The sequence below is a fragment of the Felis catus genome, chromosome B1 (genome assembly GCF_018350175.1).
Source record: "Felis catus isolate Fca126 chromosome B1, F.catus_Fca126_mat1.0, whole genome shotgun sequence".
Lineage (NCBI taxonomy): Eukaryota > Metazoa > Chordata > Mammalia > Carnivora > Felidae > Felis > Felis catus.
The window spans coordinates 102,946,486-102,973,337 of NC_058371.1; the positions used below are offsets into that span (position 1 = coordinate 102,946,486).

The 26,852-nt window shown below is 38.0% G+C and overlaps 1 long non-coding RNA gene across 1 annotated transcript; it reads right to left on the reverse strand.

The window, feature by feature from the left end:
• Positions 1–319: 319 nt before the first annotated feature.
• Positions 320–25,063, reverse strand: LOC123384960. Its single transcript, XR_006596810.1, has 4 exons — positions 24,936–25,063; positions 22,327–22,495; positions 1,743–2,440; positions 320–555 (listed from the first exon to the last, which is right to left on the reverse strand). It is a non-coding gene; the product is annotated as an uncharacterized LOC123384960 (long non-coding RNA).
• Between the last annotated feature and the right edge of the window lie 1,789 nt (positions 25,064–26,852).

Genomic DNA, 26,852 nt, shown 5'->3' on the forward strand with positions numbered 1-26,852 from the left:
GTTCCTGTTAAGTTTCTCAGGATCCACATAAGAGTGAAACCATATGGTATCTGTCTTTCGTAGCAATCTCTTACTCGACACATCCCCAAAGGCAAGGGAATTAAAAGCAAAAGTGAATTACTGGGACCTTATGAAGATAAAAAGCTTCTGCACAGCAAAGGAAACAACCAACAAAACTAAAAGGCAACCAACGGAATGGGAAAAGATATTCGCAAATGACATATCGGACAAAGGGCTAGTATCCAAAATCTATAAAGAGCTCACCAAACTCCACACCCGAAAAACAAATAACCCAGTGAAGAAATGGGCAGAAAACATGAATAGGCACTTCTCTAAAGAAGACATCCGGATGGCCAACAGGCACATGAAAAGATGTTCAGCGTCGCTCCTTATCAGGGAAATACAAATCAATAACATTTATTTAAAGCTGGTTACATCATTACTTTTGACATTGTGTGATCTATCATGCTGCCCATGAGTGCTGGCTTCCAATGACCCTCAGAAAGTTTGTCTGTATTTTATCGAAGGAGTCCACAAATAAAAGTTTTCCTCCATCTATGCAGGAAAATGAGAAAAATAGTTAATTTTTAGTTTTATAGTGACATTAAATTTACCAGCTAGAACTTTGTGCCTTAACTATAGAACTACATATCTTCCAAGTAAATCTTCTCTTGAACTCGTTAGGCCATAATCGTTGTATTCTTAGAATGTCCTCTCCTTCAAGGTCACTTGCACCCTTGCCTTCCATACATTGGTGCCAGTGAGAAGGACAGGCAAGAGACCAGTGAATAAAATAAGAAGAATAGTCCCATTGTGCAAGGACTGTCCACCCTTATCTGGCATGGTCTGAGAAAGATCTGAGAGTACAACATCATAATATTAATCAGAGGCAAGAGAGAACATGGAATGAAGGGGCTTCTGGTATCCCAGCACATTGGCCTTGAACACATTGAGACAGATAGGTGTGGCCTGCTCTGGGACACTGACCAATATATGGCAGGGAGCCTGCAGAGGAGATGGGCCTGGACACCAGAGGGGGTACACAGGCTAAAGTACATTTTCTGCCATGAACTGCCACCTTCAAGTTTTATAGAAGAGAGATGACACCCTGAAAAGTGAACAGGTGAGAGCCATGCTCAGCCCACACCTGAAGCTTGAGACCAAGGGTCAGCAGTCAATCAGAGTCTTGAACTTATTGTGTGTCTGACCTGAGAGTCACATCAAGTCACTGTGTCACTATCATGCTGATGGCCAATTTCATAGCATCCCATAAAAGAAATACACTAGTCCATAGGACAAAACATTTGTCTGGCTACCCTCCTGGAACTAGGGCCTGGTCAGGAATATAGGGGACAATACCATGGCACAAGTCCCAGAGCCCCTTGTTTGGGGGATAGAGCACCAGGGAGTGCTCTTGTGGGAAGAAACAAAAACCAGAGTCACACAAGTCTCAGTATACATTCAGAGCACCCTGCCCAGGTGGCTCTGCTGGCTTCAGCTGGTCTCAGGCACCAGAAGGGTCTTAGAAATTGAGGAAGATATTCCAAAGCCTAGGGCCTCCTGAAGTGCAAGACCTGAACAGGGGCCTTTCTTGCCCAGGCATGAATGTACTCGTCCCTCCATTCACTGCTTCTTCGTTGTCAAGACAATAAAAAGATCCAAAATATATGATAAAAACTCTCACTTGCTGTGATGAGTATCATCCATTTACCCATACAAATCATTTCCACCCCCCTTTTTACCTGCTCTTTGCCCCAGAGGCTGACTGGAAAGGAGTATATGTTCAGATTTTCTGTATCCCCTGACTTCCAGCTAGGTTTGAACAACGGGGAGCCCCTGTCAGAGATGAGAGGAAAATAGACAAATGTGATGAGGGAATCATTCTCCTAGATTTTTCCTCGTGAGGCCATTGTGGCCTAGTCCCTCCACCAAAGGCCACTGCTCCTCTCAGGAAGCCATCTCCACACTAGTCTCTCTCTCGGTCCTGGTCACCATCTCTCATTGGGACCAATTTTGCTGCTTCTAGCTCCAGGATATTGCACTATTCCTGAGGTGGGTTTAAGCCTCCTTATGACTGACCTTTCTAGAATTAGCCTTTACTGATACACATAAAAACACAATGCTTTGTTAAAAGATACACAGATTAGACAGATAGCTGACAACTAGAGAGGGCTCTTGTTCAGGGACCCGCTGCTGACATGAACTGCCTGCCAGCCTCATGAATAAGTTAACCTCATACAATTGGCTATTGGGGCCCACACTTTAAGTTTCAGATGAATGAGCTTTTCGTAAGAGAGGACTTGGGAGTCCTCCAGCTTGCACAAGGAACATGCCACTCTGCCTGCTTTTGGAGAGAGAAGGGTCCATTTCCTGGTCCTCTGCAGACAGTGTTATGGTTTGGCATAGGCTTGCAGCCAATCATCATGGTTGGTTACTCCATCTGTAAAATAAAGGAGTCAAGACTAGATCTCTGAATCAGTCCATCACTAGGGTTGGGAATTTGTAGAATGTTACCGACGTGGAAGTGCATCTCCCCAGACCTACCCTTAATATTTGCAGGACCCAGGGCAAGAGTACACATGGAGATCAATTTACTATAAGGCTAAATATTCAGAAGTTAAAAATAATGGTAACAACCAAATAAAGTGAGTTCTATATTCCTACCCTAACAAATATGTCTTTATAACAACAAACTGAAAAGTATACATAAAGCTATAGTTTTGGCAAAATATCAAAGATATTGATATCATGATTACTCATATATGAGTGTTACTTTGATAATATTTGGATGTGTAATAAAATGTGTATATATATATATATAACTTACAAGTTATTTTATATTAATTCCAAACCTTTTGGCCTCGTTTCAGTAAAGCTACTAATAATGTTATTGTTATCAAAATTTCTCCATAATTTGTATTCTACTGATCTAAATGATTAAAAAATTAATATTATTATATTCAAAGTATACAAAATTTTAATATATTTTATACAAATATAAATTATAGTAAATGTAAAAAATTTAAACATTAAAATTATTTTTCATTAATGTTTTTATTTTCTTTTAAATATTCATAACCATGAAAATTAAAATGCAAAATAAAATTAATGACTATCAAATACTTATGTCAAAATTATTTATATCAGGATTCACTTTTTATTTGGTTATTTGAAAATACAATAAAATTTTTGTATATTAAAAAAAATTTTAGAGTTCAATATTCTGCTACTGGCCAGCGTAAAATATTAGTGTTGAATTAGCATTGCAAAATGTTACTCACCAGTCATATGCCACTATTGAGAACATCAGACTAACTTGTAAATATCTGCAGAAGCACAAATTAAAACACAAAAAGTAGAAAGAAAATGGACTCCACACTGCCAAGAAACAATATTTCATTACCCCAGTGTCTGACACATGGTTGGGCATAATCAATTGTTATTATCATTACTAATAGTAGTAGTTACTAGTAGCATTTGTAGTAGTGATCGTACTTATTTTTTATTTTGTGGTTCTCTGGTTATTCCTTTGCTTTATGCCACAGAATTATTTAGTGGCAAATTTAACATGAAAGCCAATTTAATTCCTCCTGTAGTGCCACCAAATTTAGTTCTTAAAAATCCATTTACCAAATTAGAAGGTTAATTACGTCATCTCAGCAGGTGTGTCAATTTCACTTGGAAAGAAGAGATTTTTACTGTTAGAATCTATCCAAATCTACTTAGTAAAAAGTTATCTTTGATTCCAGTACGTCTTAAAACTTTTTAAGTTTATTTATTTATTTTGAGACAGAGAGAGAAAGTTCAAGTCAGGGAGGGGAGGGAGAGAGGGAGAGGATCCCAAGCAGACTCCTCACTATCAGCACAGAGCCTGACATGGCACTTGAACCCACGGATCTACAAGATCATGACCTTAGCTGAAGTCAGACTGCTTAACTGACTGAGCTACCCAGACACCCCTGATTCTAACATGTGTTAAACCAAATTTCCCTCACAATCTGAAACCTGAATTTTGGCTTCTAATTTCAAAGAGAGTAAAGTAATTGAAAGCAAAAATTTATGCAACATCTAATACTTACTTAATTTTTTTTTCAGTCCAAACAAGGCTAGGAATACTAAGCCATAAGAAATAAACTTTGCATTCAGTTATCCTATACTAATTTTTACTTCACTGTTATTTGCCCTTTTAACTTTGTCCACTGGCTTATCAAATAGAAATTGGCAGTGGATCACATTTTCTATTTCTTTGATTTTCAAAAATGGATTTTTTTTAATGTGGGTTAAGAAGTGGACCAAAAGAGATAGAGTTGATCAGAATTATTATTTTTTTAAGACATCTCTTCATACCAACAATTTCAAGAAGGTTTCTGTCACCCTCGTGTCTCTTATAAATTGGGTTCTTTCTCTTCCAGGAGAGAAAGCAGAAATCTTAAAGTCCTATTAAAATAGTAATGGTATCTGGAAATATTTTCTGTTAGTGCTATGTCAAAGACCACCTCCAACAAAATAACTTATCTTGAAACTGCCAGAAATATCACCTAAGTTTTACACGCAGAAACACCTTTTAGAATTAAGATGGTAAAATTTGTAAGTGCAGGGGTGACTGTAAGATTGTTAGGATGCTATTCTGCCTTCTCCAGCTGTTTGCCAATTTCTCTTTTCTCCCAAGAGTGGAAAGAGGGAGATATAGGCCCCAAATCTTTCTCTGTTCCCATGAGAGGAATAGTTTTATCTAGGAGAATTCCCTAATTTTCCCAAGACATTCTAGCCTGATGACAAAGGAGAGCCTGAAGTGCAGACTCTCTGAGACCTGTGTACTTAAAGAAAATATTTCTAAATAATCCAAACAAACGGAAAAGTCTCTGAAAAATGGGGCAGTAATTAATGTCTGAATAGGGGTACATCTAGTAGTCCCAAACATGGTTTATGAATATTATTCAGTTTTTTTTATTATCAGTGGCTAGACTCTGAGAGCTCTTGATGTAAAATAAAATGAAATTAAAAGATGTTGGAGCTAAGCTGGCTTTCAGAGTTTTTTAGTGTCAAAATTAAAAATAAAACAGGGGGGTAGTAACCTGTCCAATGCCTCAGTCAGACAGCCCAGTCTGTCAGACTCCGGCATAGACAGACTGCAAAGCCTTAGAGGAAGTATGATGTGGTGGGAAGACCATGGGTCATGTGATTGGGCAAAGCTTGGCTCCAATTCCAGTTTGCCATTTCCAAGATTATATTGGAGAAGTCTCTTAAGATGACTAAGCCCCTGTTAACCATTTTCACATTTTACAGAGTGAAGCATAACACCTGTTTGTGGATTAAATAAAATAGTGTCTAAAGTGCAATAGCAGATATTGTGAATGTATATTTTATTTTTCTCTTTCCAATTGAGCATTCTCTTAACTACATATACTTATATAAGATCCCATTAAGGGTAGTGAATAAAGGGGAATGGTGGGTGATATATACTTTTTAAAATCTCTGACCTAGAAAGTTCTTACTTTCAAAGCAATAGGAGGCAGTGACTCATTACTACAGCATTCAAAAATGAAGGAAGGATGGGGGTGGGGGGTTCCTATCAAAGCAAACCATAGAACACAGATGAATAAAAATACACATATACATGTTTTATACACATAAAGTATCTGCATATAGGTGTAACTAGATAAGAGAGTTCAATCATAACTGATTCTACTCTCTTCTGACTCATAAGCAGCATTAAGTAACTTCCTGTACTCTCCTGAAATGAGTTCTCTTTCTGCCCACCCCACCACCCTGCAGCCTGAGAACCTGGCTTTCCTTCAGAAGTTGAGTCACTGCCTTTATTTTAAAGGCTGTTTCTGCCAACAGATTTCTCCATCCAATTTCAGAAAATAAAGATTCACAAAGTGTGATTGCCCTTTAATACTTTGATCAGTGTCTTGTTTTCCAGGTATAATGCCATTAGACATTTAAGGTTGACCTCGGAAAAGTAGAAAAGTAATTCTGAGATGTTATATAAGTCAAAAAAGTTATTACAATATTCAAACTAAAAGAAAAATGCCAACATTTCAACATCTCTCACAGTTGAATTCAACTGCAATTTCTGATGTGCAGAAGGAAGTGGTGATTCATCTCAGTTCATAATGGGCCTCCAAAGTGCTAAATTTCTCTTACTTAGTCAGCCTCCAAAGGGACCTGAGAAATGTGGATTAATAATGTGGAGACTCAAAATCTTTTTGATTTCTTTTAGTTCTATCAATTAGACTATATGACCCTTTATTAAGCTAATGGATTGAAAATTGAAAGAAAAGCTAATTTTCTTAAAAATAATCAAATTATCATTAATTTAATTTAATTTTTAAATTCACATGGAATTAAATAATAGATAGGCACATTAGCTATTTGACTTGTCACATGAAATAAAAAGGTAGTTGTGGTGAATGCATTCAGTTTCAATATTTTATAAAACACCAAAAAAGAATTGTTACATTAAAAATGACACATGTAGCATAGTTTTATAGAAAGGAAGAACATAAGAAATGCCTTGTGATGTGTATGGTTATATCAAATACTCTTTGTCTACTCCTCTAGCTGTGAAGGCTGTGGCTTAGGGCAGGTTTCAACAATGTTTGTGCAGGCAAAACCTGCCAACCTTGCTTTAAGCCATGTCATGTGCCTCACAGTGTGGCATAGAAAGTTGTGGGAATCTGCTTGGCATTCATACATGTATTCTGGAGGGCTGGAGAGTTAACACCCATGGAGCTTGCTTGACCAGTGAAGAATGGGGCTGATAGAAATGCGTTTCCCTTGACACACAGTTCATAAGACTCTAGGAAGGTCCTACTGAGTGGAGCATCAATTCATCATAGCACCAACAGGTCTTTATATTGCCTACCCTCCTCCCTGCAGTTGATTTCCTGTGTTAGTTATCTATTTTTGTGTAACAAATTGCCTCAAATCTTAGTGACTTAAAACAACAAGTATTTATTCTCACAGTTTCCATTGTCAACAAATCAGAAGCAGTTTCAATGGAGTGGTTCTAGCTCAAAGTCTCTCATGAGCATGTAGTTCAAATCTCAGCTAGGGTCATAGTCATCAGAAGGCTTGACTGGGGCTGGAGGATCCACCTCTGAATTTACTCCTTTGGCTGTGAGCAGGAGCACTCAGTTTTTCACCATGTGGACTGGTGCTCACCTCATGACAGAGGGCTTTCCCCAGAGTGAGTGATCCTAGAGAGAAGCCAAGGGAGAGTGCAAGCAGAAATGTCTTATGTCTTATGACCTAGTTTTGGAAGGGTCATACCACCACTTCTGCTGTGTGCTCTCAGTGACCTAGAGTAACTCTGGTGCAATGTGGGAGGAGACTACACAAGAGTATGAATACCAAGAGGTGGGGACAATGGGCTCTCATGGTGATTGGCTACCGTATTTCTATCCTTCATTTATGATCGCTGGAATCACTTCCAGTAAACTACTTGTAAAAGCATTTATTTCAGGTTCTGCTTTGGGGCAGAAGCTATGCTAAGACAATGAATGATTTTCTCTATATAATTTTTTTTAATGAGTATATCTGTATGTGCATACAAAAATATTTCTAAAACATTATTAAGTGCAAAAAGAATAATGTAGAACTCTTCCAGTATATGTATATAACTAGAAGAATATTTGTAAAAACTTAATAATAGTTAATAGTGGCAGAAAAGGTAAGGAAATAAAGGCTTATTAATTTCAATTTTATTATTCACAGCATTATTTGAATTTTTGAAACACACTTATGTATTTCTTAAAAAATAATTTGAATTTTTGGGGTGATGAAATTATGGTTAATTTTTAATTTCTCTATAAGTTTATGTATTAAAAGTATACTTGTCCTTTTAAAAACAATAACTGTAACAGAGAAAATCTTTCCTGTGAGGAACTATGAAAAATGTTTAAAGGAAAGCTGAATTCAAACAGTATTTCAAACAGTACTGTGTTCAGTCTTTTTAGGCAGTGAGCTATAGTGTTAACCCAATTATTTCATACCAAAAGAAAAGTTGAGAGGCATTCCACTTCTATGAGAAATCCATGTCCAAGGACACATTTCTTGTCATTTTGTTGGCTGTCCATTATCTTAGCATTCTATTAAAACTGAGAATACATGGAAGAATTATCTGGAACCATGACCCAGAATTTTGCTCTTGTCTTCTGTTACTTTTCATATGTTTCAAACTAAGGTCAAATCCATTAACAATATGGTGCCAAGATAATGAGAATCCTACATAAAGCAGTTGAGAACTTGTTTCTATTATTTCCTCAAAGAACAGCTAGAAATTTACCTTGGAAACAATAGGCAACATTGGCTGGCAAAACAAGTGATAAACTAAAGAGTGCATCCTAAGTATCTTCCTAGCCCAAACTTCTCCAGTTAGAGCAGATGAAACAGGGGCCAAATAACCAGAAGATTTCTGGAATCAGTAGGTCTCTCCTGGTGAAACTGTTGTGGTAGCTGCCCCAGGTGATGCTCAACTATAGTTAAGACCAGGATGGATTTGGATTAAGCTTCTATATCTCTCTTGCCAACAAGACACATAGCTCCAACAGGCAATTCATAAATCTTAACATAATGTGACTTCACATTTTCATCTTTTTAAACCCTCACCTCTCTAGTTGTAAAGCAAGATTTTACTATCATAAGCAAAAGACATCTTTTGTAGCTCAGATGATATCTTAATAGTTGTAACTTCTATTAAAACAGATAAGAATTTATATTAATATATTAAAGAATTCGAATCATCTACTTCATTTGACTAACATTGTAAGTAATGGAGGAGACAGACCAAAAGGCCTACAATCTTTTTTTCCCTAAAGATGAAAAAAGCTAATTTTAGAAACATTTTTTTTCTGATGATAGGCACATTTCTTAGGAAGCAAGTTAATTTCCTACAATTTTAATTGTAAATCCAAGTGTCTTTGCCAAGTTTTCCATGTTGTCAATGAGGGACATCTGTGGCTAAGGCATTGTGTCTTTTGGGTGCTCTGGGCCATGACCACAGTGCTATTCCCATTCTGATACATATGGACACTAGCAAGGTTCATTATTGTAATCAGTATTGAGCCAGCTAATGTCTGAAATGCTAAGTGGCACCACTTTCCACTCCTCTGGTGTAAATCTCATTAATGTGGTAAAATTCAAAGTCTGATGTAAATACATAAAGAAAAAAAAAAGTTGAAGGATTTTTTTTTCATAAACTGCTTAACTTCCCCTATAAGTTTTGTCCCCTTAAAAAAAATCTTGTTGGGGGGCACTTGGGTGGCTCAGTGGGTTAAGCATCTGACTTCAGCTCAGGTCATGATCTTCCCGTCTGTGAGTTTGGGCCCCCGAGTCGGGATCTGTGCTGACAGCTCAGAGCCTGGAGCCTGCTTTGGATTCTGTGTCTCCATCTTTCTCTCTGTCCCTCCCCCGCTCACGCTCTGTCTCTGAAAAATGAATAAACCTTAAAAAAAAAATCTTGTTGGGTGGAGGTGTAGAGAATTGGATGAAGGTGGTCAAAAGGTATAAACTTCCTGTTATGAGATAAGTAAGTCCTAGAGATATAATACACAGTATGATGACTATAGTTGATAGTACTATATTATATATTTGTAAGTTGCTAAGAAAGTAGATCTTAAAAGTTCTATCACAAGAAAGAAATTGTAACTATGTGAAATGTGGATGTTAATTAAATTTATTGTAACAATCATTTCCAAGTGTGTGTATGTGTATGTATAGACACATCGTGTATATATATATATATATATATATATACACACACACACACACATATATATGTATATATGTGTATATATATACATATATATGTATGTGTATATATATGTGTGTGTATATATATGTATCCCTTAAACTTACACGGTGTTATATGTCAACTATATCTTAATAAAACTGGGGAAAAAAGTCATGAGTCTACCATATTCCTCCAAATAGCCTTCTGAAAGAAGCTATGTTCATTTAGAGTGATATAAATTGCTTGAATTTTTATTTTTGTCTTCTTATGGCAAGCTTGAATATATAGTGGGTAGATTTAACAAAGCACAGAACACAGTGGATAGCATGAATAAGGTTAAGTGTGGCTAAAAATATCCTTGCCAGCAACAGAAAGATGGGTAACTATAAAGTCTATACAACCTCAATTCCTTTTGCTCATTTATTCCTAACTCCTTTTAATCAAATATGACTGAGATGTAAATATTAATATAATATGCACATTGTTATAGCAAGTTTTCTAAATTTTTCCTTCTGCAGTGGAATGTCTTTTTTATTTTTTTATTTGAAAAATTATTTTTAATGTTTTTTGAGAGAGGGAGAGAGAGACAAACATAAGCAAGGGAGGAGCAGAGCTAGAGGGAGACACAGAATCTGAAGCAGGCTCCAGGCTTTGAGCTGTCAGCACAGACCCTGATGTGGGGCTCAAACTCAGTGAACCATGAGATCATGACCTGAGCTGAAGTCAGATGGTTAACTGCCTGAGCCACCCAGTGCCCCTGCAGTGAAAAGTCTTGAACCATAGAGAGAGGGAATCTTCCTCTTTTGCTGTCCCCTCTCATTCTTTTGGCTGGGAGAAACACTGCATTTTTCATGCCAAACCATATGTATTCTAGTCTGACTCATTAATTATTTTCATAATCACCATAAAATATAACCATAAAGTTCCTTCTCACTACGTCAAGTTTTTTTGTTACGGAAGTAAAACTAGAAAGAAATTGCTTAGGTGAGTTCCCTACATTGTTCATGATTTAGAGTTTCTCTTCAGAAAAGCTTCCCAAAGATTCTTATATTTTCAATGATATGGTAATTCACTAACTGTACATACCAGCCCTAACTGAAAGTTCTTTTTCAGACATGAGAGTAATTAAAGTTTTTATACCCTGGTTTTATCTAGGAAAATTAAAAAAAATAATATTTGGGAATTGAGAATATCAATTTAAATGTAAATAATAAAGAAAACATTATTTTCTTAGCTATATTCCAAAAGTTTCCCCTTGGGAGAGATTCAGTTTTGAAGTTAACACTTTGACAAGCCTATTTGGAGATTCCAGTGCTATAGTTTGGCCAGTACCACAGATGGATTGAGAGAGATGGCAGAAAGCTCTACTGTTCTATTTAGAGGAAGAGATTTGATACTTCATGGGATTGGCTCAGGGAGAAGTAATGGAGAAGAGAGATTGAGAATAATTTAATGTAACTCTGAGTAAAATATCATATGTTGTATAATGCAAGTTCTCCCATAGTCTTCTTCACAAAATCATTAGTGAATTTAAATTGCTCATTCATGCTTTATAGACAAGAATTCCTAAAGGTAGAAACTGAAGAAGTACTGAATCCAGCTTCAAGGCTCATATGAGGTGAAAGCAGGTGTCCACTGTAGAGATTACATAAGAAATGAGAAAAGATTTCAATGATATGATTTTCAGGCTAGAGAATCACTTCCTTATCTATGACCCCACATCTCTCATAATTTGCATAGATAGAGAAGAACCTTATATTTGCTAAGAAGAAATCTTTATAGTATTTTAAAAAGAATGGTCATATTTGTGTGTACCACCCCTAGATTTGTCAAGGAACAAGGGCTTAAAGACAAGAATACATAAGCATGGTGGCTGGAGTGACTTAAACCCCTGGAATTCTAAGTTACATGAACCAGTGATTTTCATTTAGGTTGGTTTGCAATATAAAATCTCCTGCCTGTGATGCAAATGCTTCTGCTTATCATCAGAAGGTCAGTCAGGACAGAGAGTCCTAGGGATTATAGATGGAGAATAGGTACAGTTAAAAAATCTGGTAGCTACGGTAATTTGCCATTCTATCTGCCTCAGAATGATCAATATCCAAGCTCTAGTCTCCACACTAGACTTGACCTCAGAGAAAGAAATCTAAGTGTTTCTCAATGAGAGAAACATTCTATTAAACTTTAGCTGTACCTTGTGTATTAAGGAGATAGCCAGATATTAACGTGGATGTGGAGGATGAGTAGAAGAGAAAGTTCTTTGTAGCTGGGTCAAACTTGGATGAGGAGGAAAGAAACTAATATTCTGTATAAAGGTGCACAATAAACTATAAAGGTCACTTATAGACTAAAGATCTGGCCCTTACTCCTGAATTAGTATTGACTTCTCCTTGGCCATGCTTCAGCAAATTTTTCCCAATTAGCTGCACATGCTTTCTATTTATGACCCTGGAGTAAGCCACCTTTTTCATCCTTGACCCTATTAGCTCAATCCTTCTTCCTCATACTTCCCTTGTTACTGCCTGAATCTGTCCGCCATTGGGCTAACCATGCCTCTCTCTCTAGCAGTGTTTGTGGTTGCACATCTAGATTACTGACATCTGCTCCATTCTTATACAGTATTTTGTCTTCCAAATGATATTAGGGCACCAACTTTGGCTGTTTGGAACTTTTGATTCCATTTGCTAAACTTTAAAAGTCATATGTGGAGACTTATGGGTAGCAATAACTGAACACTCCAGTCCAGGGGTAACTATAAGGGCAGAAAAAGACACAGCTTGGAAGAGAGTGGGAAAACAGAATTAAAAATTATTAATAATATTGATTTTTACTTTTTCAACATTAAAAAAAAATCTTTGTTGTACTTTATTCTATCTCCCAAAATTAATGGAAGAGTTCTAGTCATGTTTCACCAGTAGTTCAAAATGAGCCACCATGCTAGTTTCTTTCTACTCTTCTATCTGGCCCATCTATAAGTCCTCCTTCAAGAGGAAGTCTACTGAACAGCGGAATACCAGGTTAGTATTAAACTTGTTTCAACCTTCAAACTATTCTATTTTTTCTGTAACTCCTTCCAATTTGGTCTTCACCTCTAATAAAACAAGTCGTGACAAGATTGGCAAATAAACAACTTTTTTAAAACCCAGTGGGGGGGCGCCTGGGGGGCACAGTCGGTTAAGCGTCCGACTTCAGCCAGGTCACGATCTCGTGGTCCGTGAGTTCGAGCCCCGCGTCAGGCTCTGGGCTGATGGCTCAGAGCCTGGAGCCTGTTTCCGATTCTGTGTCTCCCTCTCTCTCTGCCCCTCCCCCGTTCATGCTCTGTCTCTCTCTGTCCCAAAAATAAAAATAAAAACGTTGAAAAAAAAATTAAAAAAAAAAAACCCAGTGGGAAATTTTCAAGCAGCTAACTTGACTTGTCAGGAGCATTTATATTCTAGATTCTCTCTCCTCCTTTTCTTCACTTGGCTTCCAGGACATCACATTCTCTGATTATCCCTAAGACTAAGTAGATGCTTCTCAGCCTTTTTTTTTTTTTCTAATTCCTCCTCTGCTCCATTCTTTTAACAATGGAGCACCCCAAAACTCAGTCACTGGATCTTTTCTCTTCTACACTCACTGTATTGGTGATATCTCATCTAGTGTCATGGCTTTAAGTGTATCTATACATAAATGTTTCCCCAATAAATATATATGACCTGGACTTCCTTCCTTATAGCTTCCCAGCTAATATATACAACCACCCACTTGCTGGCTTGACACGGATATGCATAACTGTAACATATCACAAACTGAATTCTAGATCTTTCTGTGTAAACCTCCTCCCCACATAGGCTTCCTCATCTTAGTAAATGGCAACACCAATCCATCCAGTTGCTTAGACCAGAAAGCCTGAGGTCATCCTTGAATCCTTTTTGTCTAATATCTAATATCCATTTCATCTGCAAATCCTATTGTGTCTGACTTCAGATTATACCCCACCAACACTACACTGCTTTAAGACATCAGAATCTTTTGTTCTAAATAGCATCCTCAATGGTCCCCTGTTTCCACTTTGCTCTCCTAGGGTTTATTTTCAACATAGCACCAAGATTCTTTTGAAAACAAAGTCAGATTATGTTATTCCCCTGCTCAAAACTATCTAGTGTCTTTCAGTGTTTCCCAGAGTAAAAGCCAATGGCCTCTGAAAGGCCAAGAAGCCCTATATAATCTGTCCCTTTTTACCCTTCCATCCTTTCTTTACTTGTATCTTTTCTCAACACACTCCTTCCGCAGGGCCTTTGCTCTTGCTTTCCCTCTGTCTGGCATACTATCCCCCATATATCCACATGTTTACTCCCTCACCTCCTTATATTTTGGTTTGAATCTCATTTTGTCAGTGGAGCCATCTCTGATTACAGTAACCCCTTTTATTCACAGAAGATATGTCTGAAGAGCCCCAGTGGATGCCTGAAGCTGCAGATAGTACCAGTGCTTGTATATGTTTTTTTCTATACAGGTGTCCTTATGATAAAGTTTAATTTATAAAAAAGACACAGTAAGAGATTAACAATAATAACTAACAATAAAATATCACAACTATAACACTATAACTCTAATAAAAGTTATGTGAATGTGGTCTGTCTCAAAATATCTTATTGTATGCATTCATCTTTCTTCTAGTAATGATGTGAGATGATAAAATGCCTACATGAGGAGATGAAATGAAGTGAATGACATAGGCATTGTGACATGGCTTTAGGCTACTATTGACCTTCTGACCATATGTCAGAAGGAGGAAACTCTGCTTCTGGACCGCGGTTGATCAGAGGTTAGAGGTGCTAAATGAAACACCAGAAAGTGAAACCATGGATAAGCAGGAATTACTGTACCAAACCCCACATCTCTACCACTTCTAGGTTTTATGTTTCTGCATATCATTTTTCACTATCTGACATAATCTATGTCTTACTTGCCTGTTAATGTTAATTTTATGTTCCACCAGGGCATAAGATTAGGTGTTCAGTAGATATTGACTAAGTGAATGAATGAACGAATGAATGATGAAAAATAAATCCATATTTCTATTATATTACCTTCCCCATACCCTCAAAGAGAGAAATTTTGTTAATAGTGCTATTCTCTCTCTGTAGGCAGTTGCAAAGACACAGGTTTTCCCCCACTCATTTGTATGCATTTTGGTTTTATCCTACATGTTTTAAGACATTTAAGTTTTAAAAATAAACAGGGATGCCTGGGTGGCTCAGCTGGTTAGCAACTGACTCTTGGTTTCGGCTCCGGTCACCATGTCGTGGTTTGTGAGTTCAGGCTCCACAGAGGGCTCTGCCCTAAGAGCCTGCTTGCAATTCTCTTTCTCCTCTCTCTCTGCCCCTCTCCTTCTCTGTGTGTGTGTGTCTCTCAAAATAAATAAATAAACATTAAAATATAAAATAAAATAAAAACAACAAAGCTGATGAAAAAAAAATAACACTGATAAGAGCTAAGGTTTCCAAAACATTAAATGTAAGCAGACAACTTAAAAATGTGTAATTATTATAAAAGATCTTGTGGAAAATCACATTTGGGGAATATATTAGTCAAAACAAACACTGAACAATTTTAAACAGGTAGACATAAACATGTTTTTAAAAATTGAAGTTAGATGGCGAATTTTCACTCCTGTTATTGATCTGCTATGAAATCTTTAGATTATACATAATATAATAATTCAGGGCCAAGGGGAGCTTTTCTTTAGCCAAGAACTGCTTTATTTCATCCACATAATGCCAAATGGAAAAGTTTTGAGACAATCACAGTGACATGCAGCATCCTCTAACTGACTTTATCAAAGTTTGGGGATATGTCTGAGAAACCATTTTTCTGATACATTAATGATATATAAGCCAAGGCATTGAGCAAGGGGAAAGTTCAGTATTAAATGGGAAATTTCATTAAGGTATCATTTTGACCAATGGATACATGAAACTTTACTTTGCCATATGCAAATTCGTTTAGGGAATGTGTTTTGTCAACAATTTACCTAGAAATGAATTAAATCAATTTGAGATTTTGAAATATGATTTTGTAAAATATATCCTAGAGATTTTTTTTTTCTTTCACAAAAGGAGGATTTAAGATCATTCACAAGGTGATAGTTTTCAATAATTTGAAGTTGATACTGAGAATCCCAGAGGCTGAAATGGTTGAGTGTAGGTTTAGTTTTGTTAATAATGAGGGGGAAGATGTCAGATATACCATACAGTAGCATCCACAAATATCCTGCTTCCTTTTTACTGCCAAATCTGTCTCATGTTATTTCTGTCTACCCACCTCAAAGGCTCCCAAGAATTCAAAATACCTTGGCAATATGTGAGGCAGAACCCCGCTCCCCTCTGTTTCCTTACTTTGTTTAAACTTCACTCTACTCTCCCATCTCACTAGAATCATATTCTTCCAGAAGCACTCATATTTTAATAAACACAATCATTTTATGCATACACAACCCTTCACACACACACACTCACACACACACACACACATCCTACATTATGCTTACATGTATACATTTTATGCTTTATCTATATATGGTGCTTCTATAAACATCAGTACCAGTAAACTGATTTATAGACCCTAATACCAACATTGGCAGAAGCTGAACAATGAAATACAAAATCAACACATGTTACAATTTTACTTGTCAACTATACCTTAACAAACCTGAAAAAAAAACCCATATATTTCTCAATTGAAAAATAAATGATAGAGAGACGATAGATAGATAAATGCAGGATTTTAATTATGTACAATTATGAACTCCAAATCATTGAAGAAATGTTATTATATGCTAGGACATAAAAATAAGTGATATACTATAGTCTACTTGAGGATATTATTTGTTGAAATTTTTTTCTAGTGGGTTTAAATTTCCTTTATCTTATTAATTTTGTTAATGAGATTTTTTCTTCATTTCCTCTAAATGTTTTCCTGTCTCCTGGAAATTGTACAAATTAATGTTTTACTCAATCTACTTGTAAATATATTAGGAGCTTTTAAGATATAGTTTGTGAAAGGGGGAATCACAGGAGGGAAGTTTACATGAGAAGGTGTTAGTTTTTCTGAGGCAATATTCAAGGTGGCTTCTAAGCTCATCACAAGTTGAACACAATTTCTCATGTCATTGGCACCATGCAATGGAAACTATACCCTAAACAACATCTTCATACTTCAAAGGGAATATAGACATGTTCTCGTATCTAGCCATCAGGCTCATTTATCATGTCAAGTTTTTATAAAATTGCCTGCATTTTAATTGTCCAAGGGTAATAAAGGCAGTCATAATAAAAAGTTTCCCACAGAATCATCATCTAGTCTTAATTTTTTCATTCATCAGAATAAGAGTTTGGCAGCTTTGTCCAAGTCTCCAAATTTCTAGAACTGGCCTTGGTACATACACTAGTTTATGTACAGCTGAAGTGGTTTTTGTGTAATTCAAATCATTACAGATTCATTTCTGTAATCTGAATGTCTTCTGTTACTTTGAAAATCTTTGTAAACTCTTTTGAGTGTTCTGCAAGGTGGCCAATTTTGAAAAACCTTTTCTTTTTAAGTGCCTTTCTAGAGGAAACATAAATAAAATAGTCATCAAAATTCTCTACGTCTCTGCAAAGGGTTTAATTCAGGGAGTTCGTGAAGTATTTCATCCAGAAAGTGATGCTATGATGTGGATGAAATGAAAAGAAGTGTAATGAAAGCAATCTTTATGCAACGAGAAAAAATCTAGCCCCACAGAAATTGTACAAATGCTTACTAGTTAAATCTTTAAACTATGAGTCATGACCTGTGATTAATGAAGTATTACTCTTCAGCTTTCAGTAACCATGAAGGTAATTTTTATAAAAGTAGTTTTTACCCTACCCAGAGTGATAGCTAGAAAAGATAAACTCCTACATAAGGCAGTGGTGGGGGCAGAGAGGGAGGAGGTTACGATCTGCGTGGGAAGCTGCGTAGGTTGTCAGGGAAGCTTCTAGTCCAAGATGGGGCTTCTATTCCTCTAGCTTGAGCAGTTACCAACCACTTTTCAGTTGTTTAGTTGACCTGTTCTCTCTCTCCCTCCCCCACCCCATTGTCAAATCCAACACATTTGTTTGAAAACCAGCATATAGCTTTTATTAAAACAATCCTTGAGTTTGTGTCAACTTGCATCAGCAAATGGACTAAATTATTAAGATTTTATTCACATACATTCTATCATCCAAGCCATGTGTTTCTGTAAATATCTTATTGAGTTACTTCTCTTAAAAATAAAGGTGCTGCACCCTTCAATATACTAATTCAGCATTTCATTGGGAATTCTCCAAGGCCTTGGGTCATACTGTTCCTAGTTTTCACCAAAGAAATAATTTCTATCTTTGCATTGCTCAATCTAAGACTGTGGGTCAAAATTATCTCCATAGAGAATACATTCCCCTTACCAAACAGAAATTGATATTCTGAATTTATTTTTCTCTTAAAACCGAAAACTTCATAAAATTGTTTTAATTAGCTTTCTTTTTATTAAAGACCAAGCACTCTAAAATGTCTACATTATATGTTTTGTGTAAACTTATATGTGTATCTATGTCCTTCTATGTACGTGTGTCTATGTGTATAAACACACACACACACTCATATACAGAGAGGTACATGAAATGAAAAAATAAAGCAGAAGTCATAGCAGCATATTTTCAAAACCTTTTTGTCAGTTTTGTAATCCCACCAACCTCTGAAAAGGTGTCTGGTAGGTAATGCTAATCTGAAAACTTGGCAGATCCATAGTTCCCGTGAAGAGTTTGAAATGATGATGAAGCCATTCACCTCGTCACTTTAGGAGCCCTTTAACTCCTCATTAATACAGGGCAATGAAACTGAGTACAAGGCTTACTTCCCCAGTCTTAACTGCCTGTCAATATAATCTGAGGAGGTACTTCCTCTTTATCCACAATTTCAGTATAAGCTTTTTCGGCCTAATTTCCAGAAATTAGCTCCCCTTCAATTATCACCCTAATTATTTCCGAAACCCCAAGGGAACCGTATCACATATACTCTAGGACAAAGGCCTCTCAGGTTTTTAGATTCCAGCTGCTGTGGCAGAGCTCACCCTTACAAGTTTGTGGTCTTCTGTGAGAACGCCAGTCCTCCAGTGTAACTCTGCTGGTGCTCCCTGGATGGCCTTGAGTTGTATCGCTACTCCACCCAATTCCCACATCGCAACTAAGACCAGAATGTAACTTTTATCAAGAATTTCTTCAGGAGTTGAACATAACAGATACACAACTCAGAAAGTACATTACAAGTGCTACTAGAGACCCAAAGATGGCCGTTTATAACTCTGGGTGACCTGCAGTAAGGGACAGTGTAACCCCTGACCCGGGAAGCTTCAGCTATCCACACCTCAGGGCTCACTGAGGGGAAATGTTCTTTTCTGCCCAAGCTGGTTAACAGCATGCCTGAGAAGATCTAGGGACTTCACTCCTCACAACAACCCTATTACAATGATAATAACCACCACCACTAGAATAATCCTTTTTACAGATGAGAAAAATAAGGTCCCAAGAAGCTAAAGGTTCAAGATCACAAAGCCAGGATTTGAAAACACAAAAGTGTCTGATTCCAGGAATCTAGAGGCAACTAAAACTCTGCTAACGGTCAGAGCGTTAACTTCACACAGGATTTAATGAAATTCTGACAGATTCTTGAGTGAAGATGAGAGAGCACTTTGCCCTGGGGAAGGAGTCAGGTGAGGGAAAGCAGCAACCAAATTCTGAGGGCTGCGGGGGGGGGGGGGGGGCCTCTGACTCTGAAATAGCACCTCCTACTGCAGACTTCCAAGCTATGATGGCATCAAAGTTTATGCACTCTGAGCCCGGGGGAACTTCCATACCTCCCTCACCCTGAGTAGAAATCCTAGCAGATCCTAATACTGTATCCCCACTATCCTGTGCAGCAGGGAGGGGAAGAGAGAGAGCGACCTGATATTATCTCTACTGTTCTTTAGAAAGCTTCCTTCCTATTCTAAGCTATGATTCATCTGATGGCTTGGTGGCTTGAACTATGAAGGTGAATATATATATATATATATATATATATATATATATATATATATGTGCATATATATACAGTTGACTCTTAAACAGCATGGGCCTGAACTGTGCAGGTCTACTTATAAGTTGATAAATATGGTACAGCACTGTAAATGTGTTTTCTCTTCTTTATGATTTTCTTCACATTTTCTTTTTTCTAGCTTACTTTATTGTAAGAATACAGTACATAAGACATATAACATACAAAATATGTGTTAACTGACTGTTTATGTTATTGGTAAGGCTTCTGGTCAACAGTAGGCTAGTAGTAGTTAAGTTTTGGGGGAGTCAAAGTTATATGTGGGGGGCCCTTGGGTGGCTCAGTTGGTTAAGTGTCTGACTTTGGCTCAGGTCATAATCTCATGGGTCATGAGTTTGAGACCCACATGGGGTCTCTGTTGTCAATGAGGAGCCCACTTTGATCCTCTGACCTCCTCTCTCTCTGCTGCTCCCTCACTAGTGCTCATGCTCTGTCACTATAATCTCTCTCTCTCTCTCTCAAAAATAAGTAAACATTAAAGTAAAAGTTTATGTGTTCAAGCCCTACGTCAGGCTCTGTGCTGATACCTCAGAGCCTGGAGTCTGCTTCAGATTCTGTGTCTCCTTCTCTCTCTGTTCTTCCCTGGCTCTCTTTCTCTCTCTCTCTCTCTCTCTCTCTCTCTCTCTATCAAAAATAAATAAAGATTAAAAAAATTAAGTTAAAAAGATATGTGGAGAATGATGTGAACACTATAGAGCCCAAGGTCAAAACCTGAGGACCCACAGGCCAAGGCTGGCAATAGGTAAGTTCTGTAAGAGGATGTGTGCCACTGGAGAGAACAGAGGCCAGAGGTGAAGAAAAAATAGTGCATCTGTACCTGGTGGGCAGTTAAGAGTCAAGCAATAAAGTCAAGACAAATTACTTGTCAGCGAGACAAACAAGAATGCAAGTTCTACTCTTTAAAAAGGTGGATAGCAATTTGTAGTGGTACTTGCTTGACATAATTAAACTCATGGAAGATGGTATAGTTCTTTGCATTTTCATGTAGATTTTACAAATACTGTAAAAAAATAACAATTTTAATGGTGTGTTACTTCATTTTATCTCCTATCTCAAATTATTTGATGCAATAGCTTCCTCTTCAAGTCAAAACACTTTTACCTTCAAAATTCAGCAAGCTTTAGCAGCAATTATAGTGAAAATTCCTGTAGAATGTATAAAGTATATCCTCAAATTAAAGTCTAAGCTGGGAAAATGGCATGCTATATAAGATTTTTACTGCAGAAATCTCTATCCTAACAACATGATACTATTTTTAAGGTGATGAATACAGGCCTAAGATAGCACACTTCTCCCCAGTCAGGGTGTAAACATAATTCTTAAAGATGTACAAATTATCTAAACAATGTATCTTAGCTCCACCCTCTAGGCATAACTAAATTTGACTTCATAATCCTAAATTCTCAGACTAGTAGCTAGGGAGCTGTTTTCAACACAGAACTTCCAGACTTGCAGAACCATCACCAGTCAAATAGCCTTCCTGTCTCAAGAACAGTTGTCCATACGGTAATACTAGAATCTGCTGGACCTGAAACAACGTCTCCCAGGAAGTTAAGGCTTACTGAATTTCCAGATTGTGATCCGATACAATTTAGTGCTTTTGTTCAACGGCACGGCACTTCCTACATGATCTTGAGTCATCCTTTCATTTGTCAAGCTTATTAACAAATGGCCAATGGACAAAATTGTATTCACTGAGAGAATTTTTCCAGGTCAGAGATTGTGATTCTTAATCCATTCCTCATACCTTCCCCCCCTTTTTAAGGTAGTTTCCAATAAGCACACAATGATTTCATCCATCCCTTCTAAATATTTTCAAGTCTATTTTATTGTAATTACCATAGTCACGTTTACCTTGATTCCTCTTCTTTTTGGACAACTTGGCTTTTTTATCTACCTATAACCATCACAGTAAAGATTCAGAAAGGATTTTTAGTGTAAGCCAAGATCACTGACCTCTGATCTCCAACACGCTTATTCCAAGTTATAAGGACAAGAAAAGCCCTGAGAATTGAGAATAGTTTGTTTTTGTTTTTGTTTTTGTTTTTAAACTCCTGGCCCTAATGGCTGATTCTAACTGACTTTGATCCAACAAACTATGTGAATGCATTGGCCTGTTTACTTCTTGGTTCCCACTCCTGACTTTCTCCAGTAACCTAATATCCTGATTCATTGTTTTGGCTGAGTTTTCTGTACCAATTGGCAAGTCAGACCTCCTGTCCTCCCACAGAAAACATCCTGATGCCCACAGTTCACCCATACATTTCTCTATTAGTACCACCAGCTGAAACTGAACCTATGTGGAGATGTTTCCCATTAAATTTCTAGCAACTACTATAACACTTGCTTTCTTATTTCCACTTGTTTGGGAACTGCTTGCCAACTTGAGGAAGTTATGTATATTCTTAAAAAGTTATCTTCTAATTGTAAACTTTATTTCCACAAAGCCTCACCTTGCTCTGTTTTTCCCCATTTAAACTCTTAGTCCAGATCCATTCTTCAGAGATGATGTTGGCAATACGTCCAGAAGAGTGTGTAGGCAGCACCCCATGTGAAGGTGTGAATGAATTTCATACTCTGAAGCTCCTTTATTTCCACATATCATCCCCCAAAAGGATTTGTCTAGGTAACAAGGTGGAGATGCTTTTCTTTAGAAGATTTTTCAGAGATTTCCTTGTAAGAAAAGAATTATGAGTGAATAGCCCAGCTTTCCAAGGAGCACAGACCACAGGTGTCCCATGAGCAAGTGAGGTCAAAGGAACAGACAGGTGCTGGATGTTCTGGCTCCCAGGGAGAGGAAGGGACAGACCCCTGGAATCATTCCCTCGGGGTGGGGAATGGCAGTGAAATGTGGCTTTTTGAGACATGGGAAGTGAAGAACCTGGCTGGGCAGGGCGTTTGTTAGAATTAGAAAGAGTGGGGGCACCTGGGTGGCGCAGTCGGTTAAGCGTCCGACTTCAGCCAGGTCACGATCTCGTGGTCCGTGAGTTCGAGCCCCGCGTCAGGCTCTGGGCTGATGGCTCAGAGCCTGGAGCCTATTTCCGATTCTGTGTCTCCCTCTCTCTCTCTGCCCCTCCCCCGTTCATGCTCTGTCTCTCTCTGTCCCCAAAATTAATAAACGTTGAAAAAAAAAAAAAAAAGAATTAGAAAGAGTGACTCCAGAACGAGGCCAGAAGTGCTCCAGGCCTGCTTGAGAGATTACAGAGCACCGGAGAGGGATTGTTTGTATTGTTTTGTTTATTTTTCTCAGAAGTGAAGCTCTGGGCTGTAGATTGGATACTCTTTAACGTTTTTTTCAGAAGACAAAAATAAAACTAGTATTGCATCACAAAGTTTAGTAGTTACTGTACATTTTTAAGTATCTGATAGGGCAGTCTAGCCATTTTTTCTGTGTAACAACTCACTCTAAAACTTAGTTATTTTATAAACAAACAATTATTTAGCTCACAATTCCATGGATTGTCAGTTTGGGCTGGGCTCAGAGAGGCAGTTTTGGTCTCAGTGGAACTCATGTATATGTTTTAGTCAGCAGCTGGCCAGGCTAGGCAATCATGCTTTGGGGGCTTGGCTGGCCTTTAAACTAGGTGGAGGAAAGGGGGTACCTGGGACACAAGTCTCTCCTCTTGATGAGAAAAACTGAAAAGTCACATCGGTTCTCCCATCAAGAGAATAAAGTCTATTTCTCTACTCCCTGAATCTGGACTGGCCTTCTAGCTAACTTTGACCACTATAATATACTGGAAGCAAAGTCATTTCTGAGCCTAGGCCTCAAGAGGCATGTTTGTTTCTGCTGTCCTTTTTCAGAACTCTATCAATTACCTATGAAACATTAATGAAATATCACTGAAATGTGAATTTCAATCTGGAGGGGAATATATGGTTCGAAACTGGCTATATCAGGTACAGAATCAAACTTGCATGATATCGTGTTGTTCAATAACTTAAGAAAACTCAGTATCTCACTTTTCACCCAACATCCATGAAGCACTACATTTCCCGAGAAATGACAAGTATTTAGGTTGATATCCTTCTTGATTTGACTATTGCAGGCTTTTTTGCTCTGCTTTACTAATAGAGCCCAGATTCCTTATGAAGGTGGTTATTACTGTGTGACTTGTAATCAAGCAGACTTCGAAGTATGGGCATAAGGGATTTCTACCATAAACTGGAGAAATTCACAGACAGCACTCCTCTAAGATCCTAAGGAAAAGACTTTGAGTCTTGTTAACAGTGACATGAGACAGGACAAAAATCAAGAGCCAAAGGAGAGATTTCTGGCCGGGGGAGGCGTGGGGTGGGGTGGGGGGGGGTGCGTCATGACCTCAGAGACATACAAACCATGTAGAATGACCTCACTGCCCAAGAACAAATGATCCAGAATAGAGAGTAACCAGGATTTCCATGGCTTCCTATCCTCATTGGAAGGCAACCACAACAGATCCAATGGAAAAAGTGATAGGAAGATGCTTGACAAAGGAGAAACAGGTCAGGTTCAAGTGGGATATATTTATAGCCAAGGATGTCTGAACCAATTTGATATTCCCACACTGAGATGAAGTAGGGAAAAATTAGCCTGCAGAGGCACTACAGTGCCTCCCAAAGGAGGGAGATCCAATTCTAGAAAATACAGTGGCCTGAGTACTAGACATACTGCCATAGCTTATGAAGTCAGACCCAGCAAATAAGAACCTGGTGGTGGAAATAATCAGGTTCCCCAATTATAATCAGCAAACATCCCACCAACAACTTACTCTCCAACTCCATACTTGCTTGCCTTGGTATACAGACTACATTCACTAATTTGACTTCATCAGGATGAGATGAGTCACAAACAAGAGACATACTTAACCCTGGCCATTCACAAACCCCTCCATGGATAGGCAATTAAAAGTTTCCTCCTTGGTAATGTTCAGTTTCTTAAAATAGTTGTTGTTTATACAGGTATATTTCAGTTTTTGAAAATTCATCAAGCTATATATTTATGATACACACACTATTTCTACATATTATACATCACTTAACAATTTAAAATAAAAACAAACAAACAAACAAACAAAACTACCTTCTAAATTCTTCCAACATTGAGGCTTGGACTTTGCTTTGGCCGTGTTAAGAAGAAACATGCAGTCACAGATTGTAACCACGCAATATCTTCCAGAGAAACAAATTTTCCTTTTCACGGTACCTATGGTCACAACCTTTGGAATGAAAGAAGGAATCACACAGACACTCCTAGCTGAGCCTGGCAGAGGCCCCAGAGTGCAGTGACATTGAACAGGGAAGAAGGAGATAAGGGTTCCTGCTAGACTGTGAATAGGAAGACTGTGAATAGAAAGACACTTCCACATTATGGAAGGTGACATAGATTTTACTAGGGTGTCACCAGAAATATTCCATAGTCATTTATTGTGAGAAGAGCAGTCACAGAGACAAAATCATGACACTTTTGGAGGGTGTATTAGAAAACACCCCAGTTGTCCACCTGCGAGTCTTTGTTGTGTCTCCTTTAATTACTATCACACTCACACAGGACACTTCAGACACTTCTGGTCACCAAATATGTGGAGATTTTCCCCCACAACAAGTAATTCTTTGCTACACCAGCTGTGTCCTACATTTCAACTCATATCTGACTCTGTCTATCCAAGATAGAGTCAGATCCCACACGTTAAGGGCTTAGCCCCACAAGACTGCCTACCTCCAACTTCAGAGGCCAGTTGCAAATCTAGATAGTCACATGTGCTTCTGACAGACTGGCTATAGATTGGGGAGTTCCAACAACCCCCAACTTGGATGTCAGACACCAGTCACAAGTCCAGGTTTTTACCTGTCTTTCTGATTGACACACTATAGATGGGAAATTCCCACCACCTCAACCTTGGTTAATTTGCTAGAGAGTAGTTCACAGAACTCAGAGAAACATTTTACTAGATTGATGGTTTATTATAAAAAGGCTCTAACTCAGGAACAGGCAGATGGAAGACATGCATACGGCAAGATATGGGGAAAGGGTGGAAAGGGCATGGAGCTTCCATGTCCTCACATGACGTGCCACTTTCCCCAAATCGCCACACATTTACCAACACAGAAGCTCTCCAAACCCCATCCTTTGGGTTTTTAATGGAGGCTTCATTATAGAAGCACAATTGATTAAATCATCGATTGATTCAACCTCTAGCCCCACTCCCCTCCCTGGAGGTCAAGGAGAGAAAGGAAAATTCCAACCCTCTAATCACATGGTTGGTTCTCCAGGCAACCTTAGGTTGGTCCAAAAGTCACTTTGTTAAAATAACGAAAGTAGCTTTATCACTCTCATCACTTAGGAAATTCCAAGGGTTTCAGGAGTTCTGTGCCAGAAAGGAAGACAAAGTCCAGACACATATTTCTTACCATAAATAACAATGTCACAGAGGTAAATGTCAGGTTCTATCCGTCCTCAAGGGAGTTGGGCTTTGTTTCCTTGACTGAGACATGACATCATTTTGGCTCACTTGGAATATTCAAGTAGAGTGGTAGGGCAGAAGGGATTGAAATGAAGAAATGAATAGGCAGAGGGAAATTGGAAATGGTGAAATCTTTTATTTTTAGTTTTGGATCTACCTTGTGCCCCAGTGGGCCTTAGAAATTCTTGGTTGATTTGTGAAATACAATAATCTCTGTGTAGGATAGGAAGAAAAGTATGTGTTTCTGAGACACACACACCCGGGTCTGAATCCTTGCCATGCTAATTGCTGGCTGAGATAAGATTGTTTAGATGGCACTTCAGTTCTTGCTTGCCAAAGCTGATGTTGGACACTTATACCTACTGTAGTTCAGGTGTCCCCTGTCATTGGCTGACGCCTGTGTTGAACCAGTTATCAAATATTTTGAATATCACTTCTGCATCTCTGAGCTTCACTTTCCTCATGGATAATAAGGAGCTAGTGATACCTTGTTTGCTAGTTACTATAAAGAATAAATGAGATAACTCAATGCTTCT